The sequence below is a fragment of the Heteronotia binoei genome, chromosome 2 (genome assembly GCF_032191835.1).
Source record: "Heteronotia binoei isolate CCM8104 ecotype False Entrance Well chromosome 2, APGP_CSIRO_Hbin_v1, whole genome shotgun sequence".
Taxonomy (NCBI): Eukaryota; Metazoa; Chordata; class Lepidosauria; order Squamata; family Gekkonidae; genus Heteronotia; species Heteronotia binoei.
The window spans coordinates 106231375-106253766 of record NC_083224.1 but is presented as its reverse complement, the minus strand read 5'-3'; the positions used below and the strand labels follow the sequence as shown (position 1 = coordinate 106253766).

At 43.5% G+C, this 22392-nt stretch overlaps 1 protein-coding gene across 1 annotated transcript in view; it reads right to left on the bottom strand.

Moving 5' to 3' along the window:
- The window catches only part of SLC5A9 (solute carrier family 5 member 9), a 221397-nt gene extending 201144 nt beyond the window's left edge, over positions 1–20253 (bottom strand). The window contains exon 1 of the mRNA XM_060231788.1: positions 20202–20253. The gene's annotated coding sequence lies outside the window, so the exon portion shown is untranslated. The remainder of the gene's footprint in view (positions 1–20201) is intronic.
- Between the last annotated feature and the right edge of the window lie 2139 nt (positions 20254–22392).

Below are 22392 nucleotides of genomic sequence, written 5' to 3'. Positions count from 1 at the left end.
GTCTTCTCAGACTGGCAGCGGCTCTCCAGGGTCTCAAGCTGAGGTTTTTCACACCTATTTACCTGGACCCTTTTTTGGAGATGCCAGGGATTGAACCTGGGACCTTCTGCTTCTCAAGCAGATGCTCTACCACGGAGCCACCGTCCCTCCCCTAACTCAGTTGACTGAATCTTTCCCTTTCGCTTTCCTTCTTTCCTCAGCTATTTGTAAAGCCTCATTAGACAGCCACTTTGATTTCTTGCATTTCTTTTTCTTTGGGATGGTGCTGATTGCTGCCTTCTGTACAATGTCACGAACCTCCGTCCATAGTTCTTAAGGCACTCTATCAACTCTAGTCCCTTAAACCTATTCTTCACCTCCACTGTATATTCATAAGGGATGTGATCAAAGTCAAACCTGAATGGCCTAATGGTTTCCCCAGTTTTCTTCAGTTTAAGCCTGAAGTTTGCAATGAGTAGCTCATAATCGAGCTGCAGTCAGCTCCAGGTCTTGTTTTTGCTGACTGTAAACAGCTTCTCCATCTTTGACTGCAGAGTATATAATCAATCTGATTTCCTTGTTGTCCATCAGGTGATATCCATGTGTAGAGTCACCTTTTAGGTTGTTGGAAGAGGGTGTTCGCTATGACCAGCTTGCTCTCTGGACAAAACTCTATTAGCCTTTGCCCAGCTTCATTTTGTTCTCCAAGGCCAAACTTTTCAGTTGTTCTGGTCACCTTTTGACTTCCTACTTTGTCATTCCAATCCCCTATTATGAGGAGGACATCTTTTTTTGGTGTTAATTCTAGAAGGTGTTGTAGATCTTCATTGAACTGGTCCATTTCAGCGTCTTCTGCATCAGTGGTTGGGGCTGTGATATTGGGTTACTGTGATATGTAATGGTTACTGTGCATACTGTGATATTGAATGGTTTGCCTTGAATACGGACCAAGATCATTCTGTCATTTTTGAGATTGTATCCCATTACTGACTTCCTCACTCTCTTGTTAACTATAAAGGCCACACCATTTCTTCTATGGGACTCTTGGCCACAATAATAGATGTAGTGATCCTCTGAGTTAAATTCACCCATTCTCGTCCATTTTAGTTCACTGATTCCCATCTCTTGTTTGACCACATCTAGCTTACCTTGATTCATAGATCTTACATTCCACGTTCCGATGCAGTATTGTTCTTTGCAGCATCGGACTGTTCTTTCACATCAGACACATCCACAGCTGAGTGTCCTTCGGCTTTGGCCCAGCTGTTTCACTCTTTCTGTGGTTACTTGAACGCTCTTCCCCAGTAGCATATTGGGCACCTTCTGACCTGAGGGTCATCTTCCAGCACCGTATCTTTTAGCCTTTTGTTTCTGTTCATGGGGTTTTCTTGGCAAGGATACTGGAGTGGTTTGCCATTTCCTTCTCCGGTGGATCACATTTAGTCTGGGTTCTCAATTGTGGCCTGTCCATCTTGGGTGGTCCTGCATGGCCTCATTGAACCGCGCAAGCCCTCTCACCATGACAAGACAGCAATCCATGAGAGGGACTCTGCCCACTACCAGTGCCTTAAGAAGAGTCCTGGGAAGGAAAAAGCCCCAAAATGTGCAAGTGCCAACCCTGCAGGAGAAACCTAAAGTTAGGAGGTTTTCATCTCCAAACCCCAGGAGTCAGCCAGAGGGGTTTCACTGACCTTCAAGAAAGGCATAGGAAAGTCTGAGTGGTGGCAGCTACTGAAGAGTGATAGAAGTCCACCAAGGAGGTGGGAAGCGGGGATTGTTGCCTTCATGCAGTGAACTGTTTTGGCATTATCGAAATTTATAGCTTCTTTTCATCCTCCACAAAGAGATGGGCAGTTCTAAAATCATTTTGCCACCTCAGTCTAAAGTGCCTAAATATTTGTCAGAAGCTAAGTGGGAAGCACATGCAAAAGTCACAGAAGCTGTTTACAGTGCTATCACTAATGCCCTCAGTCATTTGTACTCTGATGCTAATGGGAAGGAGGAGACCAGACTTCAAGCTAACAATCTTTTGCAGAACATGGAAAAACTGAAATTTGTGTTTATACTGCATTTTTGGACCCATATGCTAGGTCATTTTCACAAGGTCAGCAAAGGCCTTAAGAAATCAGACCTGTTATTGAGTTCTTGTGTGAGTTTGTACAGTTCACTTCTGGATTTTTAAAGAAAAATTAGAAAAGATTTTGATGAGCTTCAGAAACAAGCAAAAGCCACCTTGCCAAATGTTAACTACAAAACAAGGAGACAAAGAGTAAGGGAACAGCAAAGAAATGACAGAAGTGGACCTGATGCCTTAGATGCACTTTCTTCAAGAGATGTTTAGGATAAAATCCTTTATTCCTATACTGGATGCACTTGAAGCCAATTTAAAAAGAAATACTGAATACAGTGATGTTGCACAATTGCTTTCCATTCTTGCTAATCTGACAGCATTTAAGCAAGAAATTCAGCCAGGTGTTGAACTGTTGATGGAAGCATACCCAGAAGATATTGACCTGAAACTTATTGATGAACTTTTGCACTTTCACCTGTATGTGAGACAAATCCATAGGCTTACAGAAGAGCACTCTCTGTCTCATACAGACTTTTATCAAATTATATACAAGGAAAAATTCAGATGGCCTTTCCTAACGTGGAAGCAATCGTGTGGCTATTTCTTAGCTTTATGGTCACTAACCGCTCAGGAGAGAGGATTTTTTCAAGACTCAAAAGAATTAAAAATGAATTAAGGGCCACGATGTCTCAAGAGAGGTTGTCTGCACTGAGCATTCTGTACATTGAAAGTGACAAACTTAGACATACACATTTTGATGAAGTTTTGGATGATTTTGCTATGAGGAAGACTAGAAAAAAACATTTTTAGTCTTACTGTATCTGATGGTTGTAGTTTACTTCTTCATATGTATTTTAAAACTGACTGTTTAATGACAACATAAAGTAGAGTCTAAAGGTGCCACACTGTCAGGTAATCATGATCATATTATTTACACTTCCCAGGCAATATAATTTGTGAATTCAAGGTTTTTGGTTTTATTAAAGAATAACATTACAACTTCATTACAACATTACAACTTTCCTAAAAATTAATGCTTATTCCAAAAAAGGTTTACAAAGTTCAGTTACGGCAAGTTTTTCAGTGTTCATTTTAACATTTATGCATTTTTTTCAATCACTATGGTATTTAACGATAATGTCTTATGTCCTTTAGAGGAGAAATTGTGAATTGCAGAATTTTAAATACAATGTCATAAAGGTTTCTATGGGTCAATCACACACTCTCATTTTAATCTACCTAACAGAGTTGTTGTGGGGACAAAATGTCTTGTTCGCTTCTTATTGTGATCCTCTTGCCATTTTGTTCAAATCCAAGACCCTCCGGTATTATCCATCTATCCATTATCATCATCCTTGGCTTCACTCAATTTTGTTTATAATACTCTTCCATTTCTTTCTAGTTGTGAGGGTGGGGAATTGGTAGGGGCCTCACAAGTGGAGTATCCTAGGGCCTCTCTTCATCTAAATCTGGCCCTGTACATGTGTGACTGCAGGAGCTGATGAGTGACCCCTTGGGTTGAGAGGGGAGGTGTTAACATGGAGAGTTTATTTGTTATCCGATGTTAAGTGTTGGGCACTCCAAAAGGGAAGTCTAAAATCTCAAAGGGAAGAGCATACTTATGAATGCTGAGGTAGCAGATCTGTAAGCCCTTTCCTTCTGGAAAATTTGATATGCTGGTCATCCAAGTTATACTCAGAGTACACTCTAACACTTTGCAAAAGTATTGTGATGAAATTTTGCTATTTCTTCAGGACTTTCAACATCTGCTCCAAATGTAAGTGCAAACTAATCACTCACCAGCAAAGTATGTCTCATATGAGTACAGTATTTCTTAAACAGTCAAATATTGGATGGAGTAATAATGTGACTAGTGGAATGCAACAAGAACGATATAAAGTAATGAACTTAACTAATCTCCCCAGAATTTTTTTGAATTAATTTGAAGAGTGGGACTCGAAGCAGAAGGTCCAAATCAGCAGTTCCTAGGGTGGCCAGACCGTCCCGGTCACCCGGGAAAGTCCCGCTTTTGGTGCCCAATTCCCGTCTCCCGTGCTGGCTATACCGGGACCATTAGAAGTCCCGGTTTAGCCAGCGGGCCGTGCGCGCGGGCGGGGAGGGGGAGGCGGCAGAGAGGCCGGCGCGGGAGGCCCGCGGGGGGAGGCAGCAGAACAATGGCGGCGGCGGCCGGAGCGGGAGGCGGGCCGCCGGCGCCTGCAGCGGCAGGAGGCAGCGGCGTGGCGAGAGGCCCCGCCCGGGTCAGTGGGAGCTAAGCGGGCTGCCGGCGGGCGAAGGTCGTCGCTCCCTTCCCGGTGCAATTCCAGGGAGTTGGGCTGGAGCCTGGAGGCGAGCGGGACGTCGTGAGGGGACTGCATAGCGTGGCCGGCAAACCCCCTGATTGACTTTTCCAGGCTGCCGCCGCAAGCCAGCAGCAAGACTAGCTGCCTGACGTGGAGCCGCTGGCTTCTTCAGCCATGTGGTTCCAAAGGAGCAAGAAAGAACTTTGGGGGCAGATCGCTTCAGAGCCCATCGGCGGCCCTTTTTGCTTTGTTGAGTTTTGTAACCAAAGCGGGCGGGAGGGATGCAGAACTAATTAAAACTTCGAGGCTGGAGCGGCTGGGAGCCTCCCGGTTGCCAGCTTAATGCTTTCATCCTATCCCAGTCACGGTGAGTACAGCCCGTCTCTTGTCTATGCTGTGGTTTGGGTTGTTTTTTTTCTTTTAAAAAAAGAAGACAACGAACACCCGTTTTCTTTCTCTTATGTGAGCTCTTCTCTTTTGAATTGCACTGTTTCTCGGGGGCAGGGGGGGAGGGAAATGCCTAGAATCCTCTACGTGGCTGATCTCATAAAAGGTTTACTCCTGAGCAAGTGAGTGCAAATCAGAAGAGCGCCTGAAGTTGGCTTAGGCTGCGCGGGTAAGGAGGCAACGAGGGAGAGGAAATCGGGTGCAGGTGAAGCCGGCCTGGCTGTTTAAGAGAGCGGGCTGCAGCCGCCTTGGTTGGTGAGGCTGATGCTCTGAGGCTGCATTTCGTGGGAGGTAAAATGTGGTGCCTCTCGAGGTCGGCTGCTAAACTCAAAGTTTCCCAGTGCAAAATCCCGTTTCTGAAAAGGGGTTTTTCCTGTCTTTCCCCCTGATTAGCAGTCTCATCTGGAAGCGGAAGGGGGGAGGGGGGAGAATGCAGGCTCTCCAGGCAGGCTTCACTTTGCTGCAGGAGCTTGGAGGTGGAGGATATCAGACTCAGTTGCTTCACTGAGGCTGGGAGGCTTGGGAGCTTTTATTTTGAGCTATGTGCTCACTCGTGCGTGGCTAAATACAATCGGGCGGCATTTGGAGCAATAAATTTCCCCTGCTCCTTTAAACAGGTTCCCCAGCTTCTTCCCCCCCCCCCCCTCCACCACCTCGGCTCCTCCCTTCCCAACTCAGTTTCACTTCGGCACTTGCTGGTCTCAGACTCAGCGTTTCCTCCTCCTTCCTCGGCTTTCTTCCACGTGGTCTCCCAACAAACTTTCCAACTGCACTGTAAGTTGTAATTTTTTTTTCTGAGTCTAAAGGTGGGCATGGGGGAGAGGTTTGTTTAGACCTGGACAAAACAGGGCTCCAGCAACAGGATTTCAGGGCCAGTTTTGAATTTAAAAATAAAATAAAATAAAGGGCACAGAAGAGGATTTTCCAGGGGGACAGTGGAGGGGTGGAGAATAGATAGAAGCAGAAAATCAAGGAGCTATAAAACCAAGAGCTACTGTTGGCCACTCCTGCCTATGACTCAGGGAAGGAGATGTGTGAAACACATACCCTCAAGTTTTAAGTTGACAGACTTAATTTGCAAAGTAAACAAATTCAGTAGTACTTTTAGTTATATATCATAGTTAAGATGCAGGCAGTTTCTGCTAGGAGAATAAAAGTATCAAAAGGCTACCTTCCACAGAAGAGAAATATAGGAACTACTGGCCACTGCCAGGGAATGGGGGAGTTGGGTTGCCATATCCAGATGAGAAACTTGTGGAGATTTGGGGACATAACCTGGAGAGGGTATAATGTCATATGGTTCTCCCTCTGAAGCAGCAGTTTTCTCCAGTGTGTAGTCTAAAAATGAGCTGTAATTCCAGGGGATTCCCCAGGTCCCACCTGGAGGCTGGCATCCCTAGGTTCATACAGCTTTCTGTTGTGCATTTTGCATAGTGTGAAGTGTGCAGTTCAGTGCATAGAATCATTGAACCTTAGAGCTGGAAGGGCCTCCAGGGTCACCTAGTCCAACCCCCTGCACAATGCAGGAAATTCACAAAGAAGTTAACAGAATCAACATTGCATGCGTCTCTTTCCTACTAAAGTCAGTGTAAAGGGCTTCATTTTTGGCAGAACTTTTATGCCATGCCATGGCCAAACTTGCGTAATGTAAGAGCCACATAGAATAGATGTCAGATGTTTGAGAGCAAGAAGGCAGGCAGGCAAATAGCTGTGGGGAGGGAGAGGTGGAAAGAAAGCAACTTTAAATGCATTCCTCAAGCCACTGGTTGACTAGGCTTGATTTAAAGAGAGAAATGCCTTCTCCAAGTCAGCTGACAGGGTGGTGTGGGCTTTGACAGCCACACAATATGTGTGAAAGAGCTACATGTTGCTCCTGAGCCACAGTTTAGCCACCCCTGCACTATACTGTTTTTGAATATTTTACCAAGTAATTCATTTGCATTGTTCTCCACTTCAGTAATTGTAGTCCTAATACATTGTTTATTAAAGGCTCTAGCTGTCTGATTGAATTGCTTTTCATTTTTTGTATTCTGTCCTGAGTCTCAGTGAGGAAGGTGGGCTAAATGAAGCTGATAACAATACTAATGTTATATGTTGGATAGCCTCTACCTGTGTGTTGTATATATCTTCTTAAATTAGTTGTGGAGTATATGCAGAAAGTATTCTGTTGGTATTATTTCTTATTGTTAAAGCACAATCTGATGGCAGTATAATTTTCAAATTAACACTGCATTTTTGTGGTGGTGAGGTTTATTTTGGTCTGTTTTGAAGCTATGAATTATGCTTGGTATGTGTGCTGAGTGAAATGTATCTGCTGGAGTTCCCTATTGCTGCTTAAGTCAAACTCTCTTCTTTTGGCCTGCTTTGTTTTCTGCTGAAATTTGACCTTCTTTAAAAACAAAACAATCCAGAGTGCTTTGGTTAGGTTATTTATTTTGGTACAAGGAAATATATGTTTTGCTATTTCGTCTATAACTCTCCCCATCGGTAAGGTTCTACAACATCCTTGATGCTTTATGCAAAATTTTTGTTATTTTTGCACAGGCAGGAGGCCTAAAAGTCTAGAGCAAGGGTGGCCAAACTGAGGCTCAGGAGCCACATGTAGCTCTTTCACACATACTGTGTGGCTCCCGAAGCCCCCACTGCTGCCCCATTGGCCAGCTTGGAGACGGCATTTCTCTCTCTAAATCATTTTTCCAAGCCAGCTGGCAGCTTGGAGAATGCATTTAAAGTTAAAGTTGCTTTCTTTCCACCTCTCCCTCCCTCCTCCCCCATCCAGGGGTTATTTTGTAGAAAAAAAGGTGTGGGAGTTCAGTAGCATATCTCATTTGTGTGCGCCCTGGAATCTGTGTGCAGTGGGGAGAGAACTGCCCACTGCATACAGACCCTGGCTGGAGGTTCAGGTGCTGTGCTCCTGTGAGCTCCTACCAAATTCAAGCCCTGCCCCCATCTATTTGCCTATTTCAAACAGCTGATGTTCATGTGTTGTGGCTCTCAAACATCTGATGTTTATTCTATGTGATTCTTAGCATTAAGCAATTTTGACCACCCCTGGCCTAGAGGTAATGTAAAATGGGGAAAAGGTGGTCGTGCGAAGTTATATACGACAGTATGTTTGAAGTTTGGGGGTGTGAAGAAGTTTCTTCAGAGGAAAAGGCAGGTTTGGGAGAGTGCCCAGAAAGTGATGTCAAAGGAAGAAGTGGGGTTTTAGTGGAGTGTGCTGGTTTTAGTAGGGTGTGCCAGAGCAAAATCGTAATGAATGACATTATTAAAACACTTGTCCAAAGATGAGATTGGAGTGGTAGTGGTTAGCATTGTATGAGATCGGACAGGAAAGTCGAGGTCTGTTGGGAAGTGGGGGAAATGTCCTTCCATCTGATTTGAATATTTAGATGAGCATAAAGAGAGGCACCACTTGGCCTTTGGGCAGCATTAAGCATCACTGACCTGAGTGGTACTTCTGGAATTTACTCCATCCACCACTGGAATGGAGAGTGAACTGGACACTGATCTGTTCCGGTTTGAGACTGGACTACTGGACTGGATGGGCATTCAGTCTCATTTAGCAGGAACACAACCCACATAATATTTTTAATTAGGACCAACCAAATGACCCATAACAGTGCAAGCTTTCAAGTTCACCAAAACTCATAGTCAAGCAGTAACATTAATTAAAAAGAATTTGGGAAAGGGACATAGTATTCAGCCCTGTTAAAGCTTGCATTGTTTGTGGGATGCAGAACAGATTGAATTGGAGTTGGTTTCAAGTCACTCCAAGCCAATAAAACAACTGGCATTTGGGGGAAATGATGTCACAGGAAGTGATGTCACTTCCTGCTTCTGGCAGGTGGCGCGGGAAAACGATGTCACAGGAAGTGATGTCACTTCCTGTTTAAGGCGGTGGCATGCCGTCACCGGAAGTGACGTCACCGGAAGTGACATCACTTCCTGTTTCCGGCGGGCACGCGCTTTGCGCGCGCGCACACACATTCACTCCCCCCTCAAGGTGTCCCTGGCTGGCCTGCAGATATTATGGCCACCCTAGCAGTTCCTGTTAGATGAAGTAAATGTTCTGCCCTGGTTTCTTGGCAGGTAAAACATTCTGCACAAAATAATAGGCTCCTCTGACTCCTCCCTTTATATTTAAATTAGACATTTGTTACCTCCTGTTGCAAAGTGCAGAAGATGACGTGGATCTTTAACCATATGTCAGGACAGTTTAGTAGGGAAGGAAATGTCATTTAGCTCTGTTTGTCAGATGGCTAAACTATGCAATGATTATTTTATTAATGATTTCAGGGAAACAGCTGCAGTGTGAAGTGGATTGACAAACAGAACTACAGAGGATAATGAAAGAGAAACCAGTTTTGCCTCCTGAAATACTAAATGTGCACTTACAGCCTATTTTTTTCAGAGCTTTCTCTTTTGCATGAGTTCTGCAATGTTCACTGGGGAGTCGCATTCACATGTTTCTGAATGTGACTTGCTAGCTGGTTAGATACTTAGGATAGTAGTACTCTGCTTCCTTCAGAGAACCTTTCTTCCTGGCAAGCCTTCCTGGACACCTCAAAGTACAATTTAACAAACTGGTTAGATAGTCTCTCTTGAAGTTGCATTGCATCTAATTTCAGATCTAAAATGAGATTTTCTTGGGAGAGGGAGAGGAATTCAGAAACACATTACAAATATTTCTTTATTCTGTGTAGTTTCCAGTTTTTTTTCTTTTAAATAGTCTAAGCATCATCTGATCATAGTTCTTTAGGTGGAATGGGCAATCCAGATCACTTGAGTTTATGTAAATTAAGGCCATTCATGCTTGATTATCATGCAGTGCTTATCTCTTGACGGAACTCTTGAAAAGCATGTTTCTAGTCTAGTACAGACTCAGAGTATACTATGGGAATTAAATATCTTTGTGACAATGTTCTTTCTATTCCCTCACCCCCCCCCCCCAGACTGGAGCAGTTTGCATCCTGAGCAGTGTTCCCTTTAAGCTGAGTTAGCATGAGCTAGTTTAAAGATTTTTAGCCTGCAGCACACACATTTTTGTCTTAGCTCAGGAAGGATGACGAAGATAGAAGAAGAAGAAGATATTGGATTTATATCCCGCCCTCCACTCCGAAGAGTTTCAGAGCGGCTCACAATCTCCTTTACCTTCCTCCCCCACAACAGACACCCTGTGAGGTGGGGGGGCTGGAGAGGGCTCTCACAGCACCTGCCCTTTCAAGGACAACCTCAACCAGAGCTATGGCTGACCCAAGGCCACTCCAGTAGGTGCAAGTGGAGGAGTGGGGAATCAAACCCGGTTCTCCCAGATAAGAGTCCTCACACTTAACCACTTCACCAAACTGGCTCTCCAGTTTGACCCTAGAGCACAATAATTTATTCAGTAGCACACAACTTTAATGCCAGTATCTCACAAAGTAGAATTTGGCTGACCCAAGGCCACTCCAGTAGGTGCAAGTGGAGGAGTGGGGAATCAAACCCGGTTCTCCCAGATAAGAGTCCTCACACTTAACCACTTCACCAAACTGGCTCTCCAGTTTGACCCTAGAGCACAATAATTTATTCAGTAGCACACAACTTTAATGCCAGTATCTCACAAAGTAGAATTTTTGCTCACAAGATTCTGCAGTTTAGAGGGAACATTGATCCTGAGCAGAATATAACTGCTGTAATCTTAAAATGGGCAATGGGCAGTGAAAGACCCTGTGTGGCTCCAGATTGCATCTGAGTGAGGCTTCTTGTTTTAATGAGCAGCCAGTCACGTGCACAGTTTACAGGGAACACTGCTTTGTGTATGAGAGGTTACAGTGTTGTGGTAAAAATCACAATTTGGCTGCTTACTCTGTCTCTGTGTCCAAACATAAACTGCCTTTGTTTCTTGCTGTCCCTCTCCCAAACTATGGTGTATGTCAAATTCCTAAGGTTGGAAAGAAAGCCAGTGGCATGGTGGCTAGCATTTTGAATTAGAATATTGGAGGCTCAGTTTCAAATTTCCACAATGTCATAAAGGTTTCTATGGGTCAATCACACACTCTCATTTTAATCTACCTAACAGAGTTGTTGTGGGGACAAAATGTCTTGTTCGCTTCTTATTGTGATCCTCTTGCCATTTTGTTCAAATCCAAGACCCTCCGGTATTATCCATCTATATCTTGTGCCCTCTGCACGTAGCTGATCAGTTAGCCTCTTGTATTTTTTCCTATCACTGATCACTTGTCTTGGTAGCTCTTTCATTATTTTAACTCTGCTCCCTTCTATTGCCCAGGCTTTTTGGTACCCTTTGCTCAAAATCTTCTCTGCCACCTCTTTTGATCTTAGTTGTGGGGACAAAATGGAGAAGACAGAAATACTTCTAGGTGGAGGACATTATTTAGTTTAGTGTTATTCTGTATATTTTAAATTGTGATTTCAAAGCCATCTTCAGCTGCAGGAAAATGTGGAATATCGATATTTTAAATAAATAGACAAATTATCTCCTACCCTTAGCTTCTTGGAACATAGATGAGGAAAATGCACCTAATTAGGCTTGCCAATCCTCAGGTCCCAGGGGGGGTTCTTCTGCTTTCCCATGCTCCTTCCTGCCCCCATTCAGCTGGCCGGTGGGGGGAAGCCCCCAGAGGACCATGTGCCTTTCCACCTCCGGAGGCTTCAGTCTCTGATTGAAAGGCTTCCTCTTGCGATGGGGTGTCTGTGTTACTTCGAAGAAGTTGGCAGCAACTCGTGAGTAGAGAGGCCAATCCCTTGCTTCAGAGTTGCCAGAAACGGGGTGTGTGTGTGGGGGGGAGGGAAACGTCTGCTGAGCACTTCATTATTCCCTATGTGGAGATCGATTCTCATAGGGTATAATGGGAAATTGATCTGGAGGTTTTTTGAGATAGAGGCACCAAATTCTCAGTATAGTATCTAGTGCCTCTCCCCAAAGTACCCCCCAAGTTTCAAAACGATTGGACCAAGGGGTCCAATTCTATGAGCCCCAAAAGAAGGTGCCCCTATCCTTCATTATTTCCTATGGAAGGAAGACATTTAAAAAGGTGTGCTGTCCCTTTATATGTGATGGCCAGAACTCCCTTGGAGTTCAATTATGCTTGTCACACCCTTGTTCCTGGCTCCTCCCCCTATATCTCCTGGATCCACCCCCAAAGTCCCCAGATATTTCTTGAATTGGACTTGGCAGCCCTACATCTAATAGATAGATTGAGGTCTATCCAGGTTATTTTGAAACATGCTATTGATTTTGTCAGGCAAAATATTGTACATAGATCAATATATCTAATTCTCCTGTGCAGAATAATCTAGTGTAAAAAATACAATGGGTGGTTGAATCCTCTATATAATAGAACAAGGCAGTAGACAAATTGTACCTTTAAGACCAACTAAGTCTTATTCAGAATGTGAGCTTTTGTATGCTCTAAGCAGACTTCATCAGACAAAATTGGAATGGCAAGCAGCAATTCTTAATATAAGTGGGCAGTGGTTTGTTCTATTGCTTCAGACCAACACGGCTGCCTTCTTGGATCCATCCTCCATATAATGCAAGCAGAGTCTGTTGCTTTAAGAAACAAATGCCTTCACAGTAGCGGTTGTATCCATTGCTGGGTAACACAACAATATTGCTAGCCTTTAAATCCTGGTTTTTGTCAGTAAAAGGCAGGGAGGGAAGGGGCAGGGTCCTTTTAGGGCTGTTTTGGTCTTTGAGGGAGGACTTATCAGAGCCAGGCCTGCCAGCAGCCTCTTAGTCACTTCCTACCATACAACTTGTATGAGTCACTCAGGTCTGGCTGCTTGCTATTGTTCAAAAGCAGCCATTCCACAGTAGCCATTGTGGTGTAGTAGTTAGACCAGAATTGGGAGATACAGGTTCTAAGTACCTCTTTGCTATGGAATCTCATTGGCTGGTGACCTTGGGCTTTCTCAGCCTAACCTACTTCATAGTGTTATGGCTGAAAATTGTTTATCAATAATAAATCAATAAAAGGGAAAACTTCATAGCTAGCTTCTAAGTATGCTAGGGGAATGGTTAACATATTAAAGATTATTATAGGTTATGACTAGCCAATCACCACTTATGCGTATTAATAAGCACGCCTGACATCAAAGGAATTTAAAAAATAATTAGACATTAAAGGTGGTAAACTATTTGAAATAATGATCTGTACCTAAATAAGTAAGGTGTGTTCTTGAACAGGAGATAACATACTGAAATGGAAATACTAACTTGTTTTACTAGGAGGTAGGACAGGTAACTTTTGTTCCTGCTTAAAAATAAAAGGATTAAAGGGACACCTGTTACTGTGAGCAGAGATGACGGGAAAGACCTTATTTGGACAGCTAGGAAGACATGACTATATCTGATTAATGTTTTACCTGTAATGGATTCCTCCTCTGTATGTTAAAAGGTATAAAACTTGCTGTTAATTGCATGTTTACTTTAGGAAAGAACTCTCAAGTCTTTCCTCCTTTATTCATAAATAAAGCACATGATTTAATCCAGGATTTGGTCACCTTGTGTCTAACTGGGCTGTGGATATGGGAACCCTTAACAGGCTAATAACAGGACTGTTGTGAGAATAAAATGATGGAGATGAGAATGCTGTGGCTGCTTTAGATCTTCAATAGGGAGGAAGGTACATTATAAATTAAATATATAATGCATATAGCTGAAGGGAGCAGATTAAAAGATAGGTAGGTTGGTGGGTGGGTGGGAAGGAGAGATGGAAGCACAGTAAAGTAAGGGTATGGTGACTGCTTGGATGAGGGAAAGAGGGAATCATGAGGAAGGGGATATAGAGGAAAGTCATATGTCCACCACAAGTCATTGCAGATTCACTAGGAATCAAGGCAGCAAACAAATTACTACTGCTGGATCCAATAGTGTAGAAAGATCGTTCCAGCAAAAGTTGTAGCTGAAATAAGGCCTTCAATACTCTTTAAGTAGGCAGAAGTACAAACCCCTCATCTCCAGAAACAGTCTGTCAGTAGTTAAAGGTGCCATTCCTGGTTACAGTGGCAAGTAGAGAGATGGGGCTGAGGTGGCAGAAAACAGCAAGAGTCCAGCAGCACCTCAAAGACTAACAAAATCTGTGGCAGAGCATGAGTTTTCATGAGTCACTGCTCACTTCTTCAGGTATCAGTGAGCAGTGACTCACAAAAGCTCATACCCTGCCACAAATTTTGTTATTCTTTAAGGTGTTACTGGACTCTTGCTATTTTCTACAACTACTAACATGGCTACCATCTCAATCTATCTCCATGGGGCACTGAGGTGGTTGGGGGGGGGGGGGTTGCTAGGACCCTCTGGCAACTAGTAAGGGGTCTTACCAGCAGCCAGGGGAAGCCTAACCCTGTGTCACAGTGTCATTGCTAGTGATGTCACTTGAAACATGCATTATGCTAATTGTATGTCTTCGTTTCATGTTAGTTGGGTTCACATCACATACTACTGGCTCCAGGTACCCACATATTGATAACATAATGTGGACCAGTACATGATGACCAGCTAGAAAAAACTGCCATGATTCCAGATTGTGATCAAGCACTGGGTTTTCTCTGGCAAGAGGACCATATAGTTATGATTTAGGGAAGCAGATATATGAATTCTGTGCATTTAGTCCCAATGAAATGGGCTAGTTTCCCAACATTTCCAAGTGGATATTATGTTTGTTCAGTAGGAGAAGCTAGATTATGAAGTAGCATCACCCTAATCTTTCAGCCAAAAATACTCAGATGTTTGGGATGGATCTCATTTGCCATATAATACTAGGGTACCCTTGCTGAGTTCAGCACACTTATTAATCACTGAGCACTAAGTGGCAACATAAACTAAACAATTAATTGGCATCCTGAACTGTGCTGAACTTTATAGGGAAAAGTCTGGGATTGTTCCAGAGTGTAATAAAATTAGTGAAAATGAGATGTTCTGGCACCCAAAGAGGCATGTAGTTTACTTTTGAAAGACTGGCAACATACAGAAAACTCATTTAGACATGACTAGTGCAGATTACTACAGCTGCAAGCCTATCTACATTCACTTTTTGGCAAATATGCATATAGCTAGGCTGTAATTCTGCTATCCTGATCTTAACAATATTATTTCAAATGGCAATTTAGCAGAGGTGGAAAAAACAGTATATGTAATCAGGGGTAGCACAGCACCATCTTGTGTATGAAGAAGAGAAAAGAACATTTGATCTAATATTTAACTTGCCTTACTTTGTTCCATACTTGTGTGCCCGTTGAACCACAAATCTCATAGCTTCTGACTTCCCTAAATGTACAGCATGTTTATGAAGGCCTAGAAAGACACTTATGTCATTCATCCTATCAATTTAAGCTCTCCTGGCCATATCCTAACCTTTACAGAATGAAGACTACATGCTTCTTTGAGCCACAGGTGATTCCTAAGAATGTAGTGCATCTGGGGAAATAGTCTATTATGGGAACTACAGCTTCATTGGCTGCATGGATGAACAGCTGCATCATTTCAGAAAAAGCTGGTAGAGATTTTAGCATGAGAACAGGCTTTTCAATTCTTAGATATACTTAGATTAAATTGTTAGTTGTAGATGGGTTGCAGCAAACAGAAGTCCAGTGACACCTTAAAGACTAACAAATTTTATTACAGCATAAACTTTAATGAGGCAGACCTCACTTCATCATTCTGTTGCATCTGATGAAGTGAGCTCTGAATCCAAACATTTTCTGCTGTAATAAATTTTGTTAGTCTTTAAGGAGCTGCCAACTGGACTTTTGTTTGCTCATTAAATTGCAACAAATCTTGAAACTCCACCATGCCCTCATCTCATTTGTTCCCAGTAGTGTGCTGGAGGCTCCATGTCTACATCAAGGACCTTTTTGGGATCCCTTCAACCCCTTCAACCAACTCTCATTGGCTGATGTTAACAGGATCCTGTTAGGTATAAAGCCAACAATCTGACGCTTGGATCCTTGTCCCTAATTGCTGGTTAAATCCTGCTGTGAAGTGGTCAGAGTCTCACTGAGAGAGATTATTAATCTTCCTCTCTTTCAGGGTTGCTTTCCTAGGTTCTTGAAGGAGGTCATTGTTAGCCCCCTTCTCAAGAAACCATCCTGAGAACCTGGATCCTGAGGACTTAGCCAATTACAGCCCAATATCAAATCTTCTTTATTTTGGAAAGGCAACTGAGAGGGCAACTTCAGGGGTTTCTGGATGAGACAACAGCAGTCTAGCTTAAGGCCCAGGTTTGGAATGGTTATCATGGTTTCTTTCATACCTCCAGGGACAAAATTGGAGCACATTGGTTGCGGATGAGTGTTCCGCCAAGCATTTTCTATTATGTGGGGTTCCGCAAGGTGTGATTCTCTGTCTGTCTGACTGTCTGTCTTCTTTCTGTTGGATAAGGATCTGAACTCTGCACTGGCAAATCTGGCTTGTTGCCTTGAGGCCATAGTTCAATCGTTTAAGCAGAGCTGGTTGACAAGACTACTGTAATGCACTCTACATAGGGCTGCCCTTGCAGGCACTCTGGAAAGTACAGGAAGTACAGAATGCAGTGGCAAAACTGCTGATGGGTTCTTTGGGGAGATCATATCTTCCCTATCTTGAAACAGCTGCACTGGCTGCCAATTGAGTTCTGGATCAAATTCAAAGTACTGGTGATTACCTTTAAAGGCTTAAATGATCTGGGACCTTCATACCTGGCAGACCAGCTCTTCTGACATGTTCTCCTTCAATATTTGTGTTATTCAACTCATAACTTGCTAGTGGTGCCTGGCCTCCTGGACATTTGCCTGGCTTCCACCAGGATGAGGGCCTGCTTTATGATGGTCCTGTCCTGGTGGAACCAGCTGCCAGATTATATGTTGGCCCTGTGAGAATTATCTAAATTCCTCAGGGCCTGGAAAATGGAGCTTTTCCACTTAGCTTTTAGTTAATTGGATTTGTTGTGGCTTAATTTTTGGTTTTATTCATATTGTATTTTTAATGTTTTAATTTTTAGCTGCCTAAAGACCACTGTTATCGAGAGGCGACATATAAATTAAATAAATAAATAAACACAGCAATTTATTCTGAGAACTTCATTGTTGCCACTTTTCATACATTTAGCATGATTAACTACACTGGCAGAGGTGCCAAACTCATTTGTTAGAAGAGCCGGATCTGACATAAATGTGTCTTTGTTGGGCTGGGCAATGTGTGCCATAATATGTAATGTCAGGTACTGGAGATACAAACTTCATAAAGGACAGCAGCTGGTAAGCTCCCAGTTTGTGTGTCCTCACTGCAAAGCTTCATGGGCTGGGTATGTGTGCAGGGGTAAATCCGCATGGGTGGACTGGAGAGCCAGTGCTGCAACAATGACCAGATGCTCTCGCACTGCCTAGAGGAAGGCAAACCCTTTCCCAGTCTGCTGCTACCACCAATACTGGGTGTTCGGGCCCCAAGGTAAAAATACAAAGGGGTTGGGTGTTTCAAGCTCCTCCCTGGCCCTGAACTGCCATGGAAAGAGACTGGGAAGACAAGTTGAATTAACCTCCCTCTCTGTAGAAGCAGAGGGTGGCATCTCCGGTCTGAGACCATGTGCATGGTGGAAACTAGGCCAAGCTGGAGATGACTATGTGGTGGCAGCCACCTCCAACCAAGGCCACCAGGTGATCCATGGTGGGGCAATGCTGAAGTTCAAGCCAGAGATCATCAACAAGCTGTGAGATTGCTATGTGGCAGCAGTTGCCCGAGACTGAAGGCAGCCAGATCATCTGATGGGAGAGCAGGCTCTGCATACATGGCAGTGTCGATGCGCTCAGAGACCAGGAGGGTGGTTCTTAGCGACGCAAGAATGAAGGCTGTACACAGTAGCTGTAAAACCACTATATACATTTATTTACAATACCACTCACTCTCCTGACTGACAATATGCTCCGCTGCACTCCAACTCCTTTAACCCACAATTACCACAGTTGCTCTGTACATTTATACATGGGACAGCCAATCAGCAACTTGCTGTGTCATGCTGACTCTGCTGGCTGATGTAATTCCTCTGGCAGCCAGCCACCTGCTGTCAGGTAGATCATCTAAGCCTCCAGATCTACTTTCTGTTTTGCAGCACATGCTATAAGCTGTCTCTTTACATATAATAGTGACAGGCAGAGACCCCAGAACACCCAGTGGTCATCATAACCAGAGATCTCCAGCAGTGCCCCCATGAGATAGCAGCCACTTATGGCTGAAGGCTGCTGGGTGGTCCATTAGGCTTCCCAACCCTCCCGCTCTGGCGGGAGACCCCTGGGTTCGCAGCCTCATCTCCCGCTCTTCAAAAATCAGGAAGCGGGGGGTGGGGGGTGGAGGGGGGGAGAACATACCTGTAGGCTTCATGTTATTATAGAGCTCCTGAGCCGTTTGTAAAATGTATGCCCCTTTAATGCTGGCCAGGAAGGGCTTGGGAGAACGGCCCCTCCCTTTCTTTTGCTTTCGTTTTCACAGCAAGAGTTCTCCGGAAGAAGATCTGGTAAGTATTTGTGTGTGTGAGAGAGGGAGGGGGCAGGGGATTCCCAGGTTTGGAGGCCCTCCCCCCCTTTAGAAAGCATGGGGGGGGGAGGGAAATGTCTACTGGGCACTCTATTATTCCCTATGGAGAACGATTCCCATAGGGAATAATAGGGAATTCATCCGTGGGTATTGGGGGCTCTGGGGGGGGGTCTATTTTTTGATGTAGAGGCACCACATTTTTAGTATAGCATCTAGTGCCTCTCCCCAAAATACCCCCCAAGTTTCAAAACAATTGGACCAGAGGGTCCAATTCTATGAGCCCCAAAAGATGGTGCCCCTATCCTTCAGTATTTCCTATGGAAGAAAGGCATTTTAAAAGGTGTGCTGTCCCTTTAAATGTGATGGCCAGAACTCCCTTGGAGTTCAATTATGCTTGTCACATCCTTGTTCTTGGCTCCACCCCCAATGTCTCCTGGATCCACCCCCAAAGTCTCCTGGCTCCGCCCCCAAAGTCCCCAGATTTTTCTTTACTTGGACTTGGCAACCCTATGGTCCATAGAGGTGGGAGGCCTAGTGACTGAGCTGCATGCTTGGTGGAAGAATTAGGCCCCTGAAGTGTGGAAGAAACTGTTGAAGAACACCCTTCAATGGGCCAAAGAACAGTTGGCACATGGTTTTTTTGCAAATACAGTGGCAGTGCTGACCACTAGCAGGCCCTAGCAGAGGATCATTTGTACCCCCTCATGAAATCTGCTTGATTGCTGCAGACAAGGTTGTTCTGCTATGCTGAAGCCACAATCAGTGGGCTCCACCCACTCATTCCCCCAAGCAGCCTCCTGTTCCCTCCCTCACACCAGTTGCTTGTGGGATGGATAAGAGCCCTGTAAAGGCCAGTTCAGGTCCCCAGGCCATATGTTTGACACCCCTGAACTACAGCATCATCCCATTTAATTCATTAATGAATTGTTTATTTAAAAATGATGAGTGTGAGATATGTCAGAGAGACCCCTTCCCACGCACCACAACCATTCTTATGCATTCCCAATAGTAAACCTGTGAAATGCATATTTGGTTCAAAATGGAAACTAGTTTCCCATTTGGAAGACTGTGAAGCAGTCTTAAAAATAAAAGGATTTAGGATGACCACACTAATTGTGACAAAAGGAGTGACAAAAGGATATATGGAGTGACAAAAGGAGTGACAAAAGGATATATGCATGTTGAAATTTAAAGCAATGTAGGTGGCTCTGTAACCTTCCTTTATACCTTACCGTATAATGCTTGATGGCTTTCAACATTTTACTGCCTGCTTGATTTGCCAGGCACTGAAAGCAATAGAATGCAGGAAGGTAAGGCTGGGATTAGCTCCTATAATTGTCCATTCTGTTGTTAAAAGCAGAAACCTGTAGCTGGGCTGTAAGAGCACTTGACCAGTTTCTATCTTTTTTGTAGCAACCAGCTGATCTCCTTGATCTGTACCAGAGCTTCATCTCCGGATTTCTACTTTAGCCCAGATCCAGAAACCAAAGGAAGTGATTACATGCTGCAGGATTTCATAAAACAATTTTGCTTCCTCATTGCTTTATACAGTTTATACAAAACAAGTCACCACTTCTTTTGTACAGATTGCAAGGTGAACATGCCTGAACTGGCTCACCTTCAGCTTCAATGAGATAATAAATGCTGAGAAAATACAGTGATTCTTAGCTTTCAATATTCCAGTAATAATCTAACAAGAGAAACAATGGAGTTCTTCCCATTATTATACCACACAAAATCTTACAAATTTGTTTCAGTGTTCCATAAAACAGATGTTAAGTTCAAATGTACAAAAGGCTATAACATATGCTAAATAGCTCTTTCTTCCTAACTTGCAGTGGACCACTTTAAACCCTGTCTAGATTACCTTTGGCTTTTTGTGAGGACGGTACAATACCTGGAGTCTCTGTTCTCTTTCTTCTTGCCTCTTGTTTGCTCAGGTTCATCTCAGACTGACTTAGACACTTCTTAGAACTTTGTGCTGCATTTAGAGCACTCCTCCCTCCCACTCTCATTTGTATTAGATAACTAGAAACCCAGTCTCTGTGACACTTACTTTGGCTTGGATTATTTGCATACAATATCCCAGTTCTAGTCAAAGGCACTCATCCAGAAAAACTGCTTATGCTGCCACTGCCAACCAGCTACACTCCACCCAAAAGTCCTACTTTCTCACAAACTGCCTAGCTCAATGTCAGTAAGATCAACTATGAATCTACTTCCTGTAGATGACTGTGCCCTTTCTGTGCCTTTAGAAATGCACAATTATTGTGAATGATGTCCATCCTGGAGACACAGAACCCAAAATGAAATATAAAGCAATATTGTGCTAAAAAAAAGAGCAAACCCATAATGGGTTATTATTGCCTCTAGTCCCCATTCATAAAGTAAATTAATTGTAATCCCATTCTTTTTATTTGACTTGGTAGTTAACCATGAAATTCCTATGTGTAAACACTTCGGAAGCAATCATTTAGGCATTCTGAGAAACATCTTGTTACAGTATTAGTTTAAAATAACATAGAACCTGCATGACCTTTACATGCATGAATTACTGGAGTTGCTTCCTGATTCTCTAAGGAACTCATAAGTAACTGCTCACTCAGACAGTGAAGTATAGTGCACCATGATGACAGCTGAGTGTCATTTGCATATTGATTAGATCTTTGATTGGCCCTATCCATAGGTACACACCATTATGGTGTACAGATGACCTCACCCAGTAGTTTCATATAGATATTTAAAAAATGTGGGGCATAAGATGGAACCCTGTGGGACTCCACAAACCAAAGACTGAGCCAAGTAGTATTCATCCAGCACCACTTTCTAGGGCCAGTTCTAGGTATTGGGATCACCTGTGTAGATAGTGCTCAAGAGCTCAGTTTGCCCACCACTAATCCCCCTCTTGCCTCACTTTCCACCTCCACACCTGCCTGTGCATCTTTTCCCCACTCACAAGTCCTCCCACTACCATGCTCAGTTGCCTGCAGCACCTGCACTCCCTTTACCAAGAACAGTAGTTGGTGAGTGCTGCTTGGAGGGAGTGCTGCTGCCATGGCCACCAGGAGTGCTGTCACTGCCCTTCCCCAATGAGGCTGGACAGCTGAGACCATGGAAGGTGGAGCACTTCAAAAAACAGATGGTCTATAGCAGTCCCTCACCATAATGGTGTGTACCTATGAGTAGGGCCAACCAAAGATCTAATTTGTCTTGCCTTATGATGTCTTCTCATAGAATCCTAAAGTTGGAAGGTACCCCCAGGGTAATCTAATCCACCTCCCTGCACAATGCATGAAATTCACGAATACTTTCCCCTAAGTTCACAGGATCAGCATTGCTGTCAGATGGCCATCTAGCCTTTGTTTTAAAACCTCCAAGGAAGGAGAGCCCACCACCTGCTGAGGAAGCCTATTCCACTGAGGAACTGCTCTGTCAGGAAGTTCTTCCTAATTTCCTAATTTTGAGCTGGAAACTCTTCTGATTTAATTTCAACCCATTGGTTAATTTCAACTGCTGACAGAGGATGGCCGAACGGATGATCCAACAAAGTAACTCTTTAGTGATCCTTGCCATTACCTAAATACGTAAATGGATAAATAGCACCCGGAACATCTCTGCTGCTGTTAAGTTATAGATTATATATGCTGGATTAGTTTTAAAATATGTATTTAACTATGTATAATTTTAATGTCGTTTTTAATTATTGTATTGTGTATAATGTTTTATTGAATGTTGTTAGCCGCCCTGAGCCTGCCTAGACGGGGAGGGCAGGATACAAATTAAATTTAATAATAATAATAAAAAATAATAATAACCCATTGGTTCTGGTCCTACCTTCTGGGGCAACATAAAACAATTCTGCACCATCCCCTATACGACAGCCCTTCAAGTACTTGAAGAAGGTGCCTTGTTTGTCTTGGCTATGATGAAGTAAGAGCATTGATTACATGGCCCAGAGTCCGAATATTCAGACTTTCCATTTGAGGCTATTACAACCTCCCTCTGGCCAGGAACAGTAAGACTCAGATTAATATATCTAGTTTTCCACCTTAATTATTGACTAGTGTTGCTGTATATTTTTATTTTTT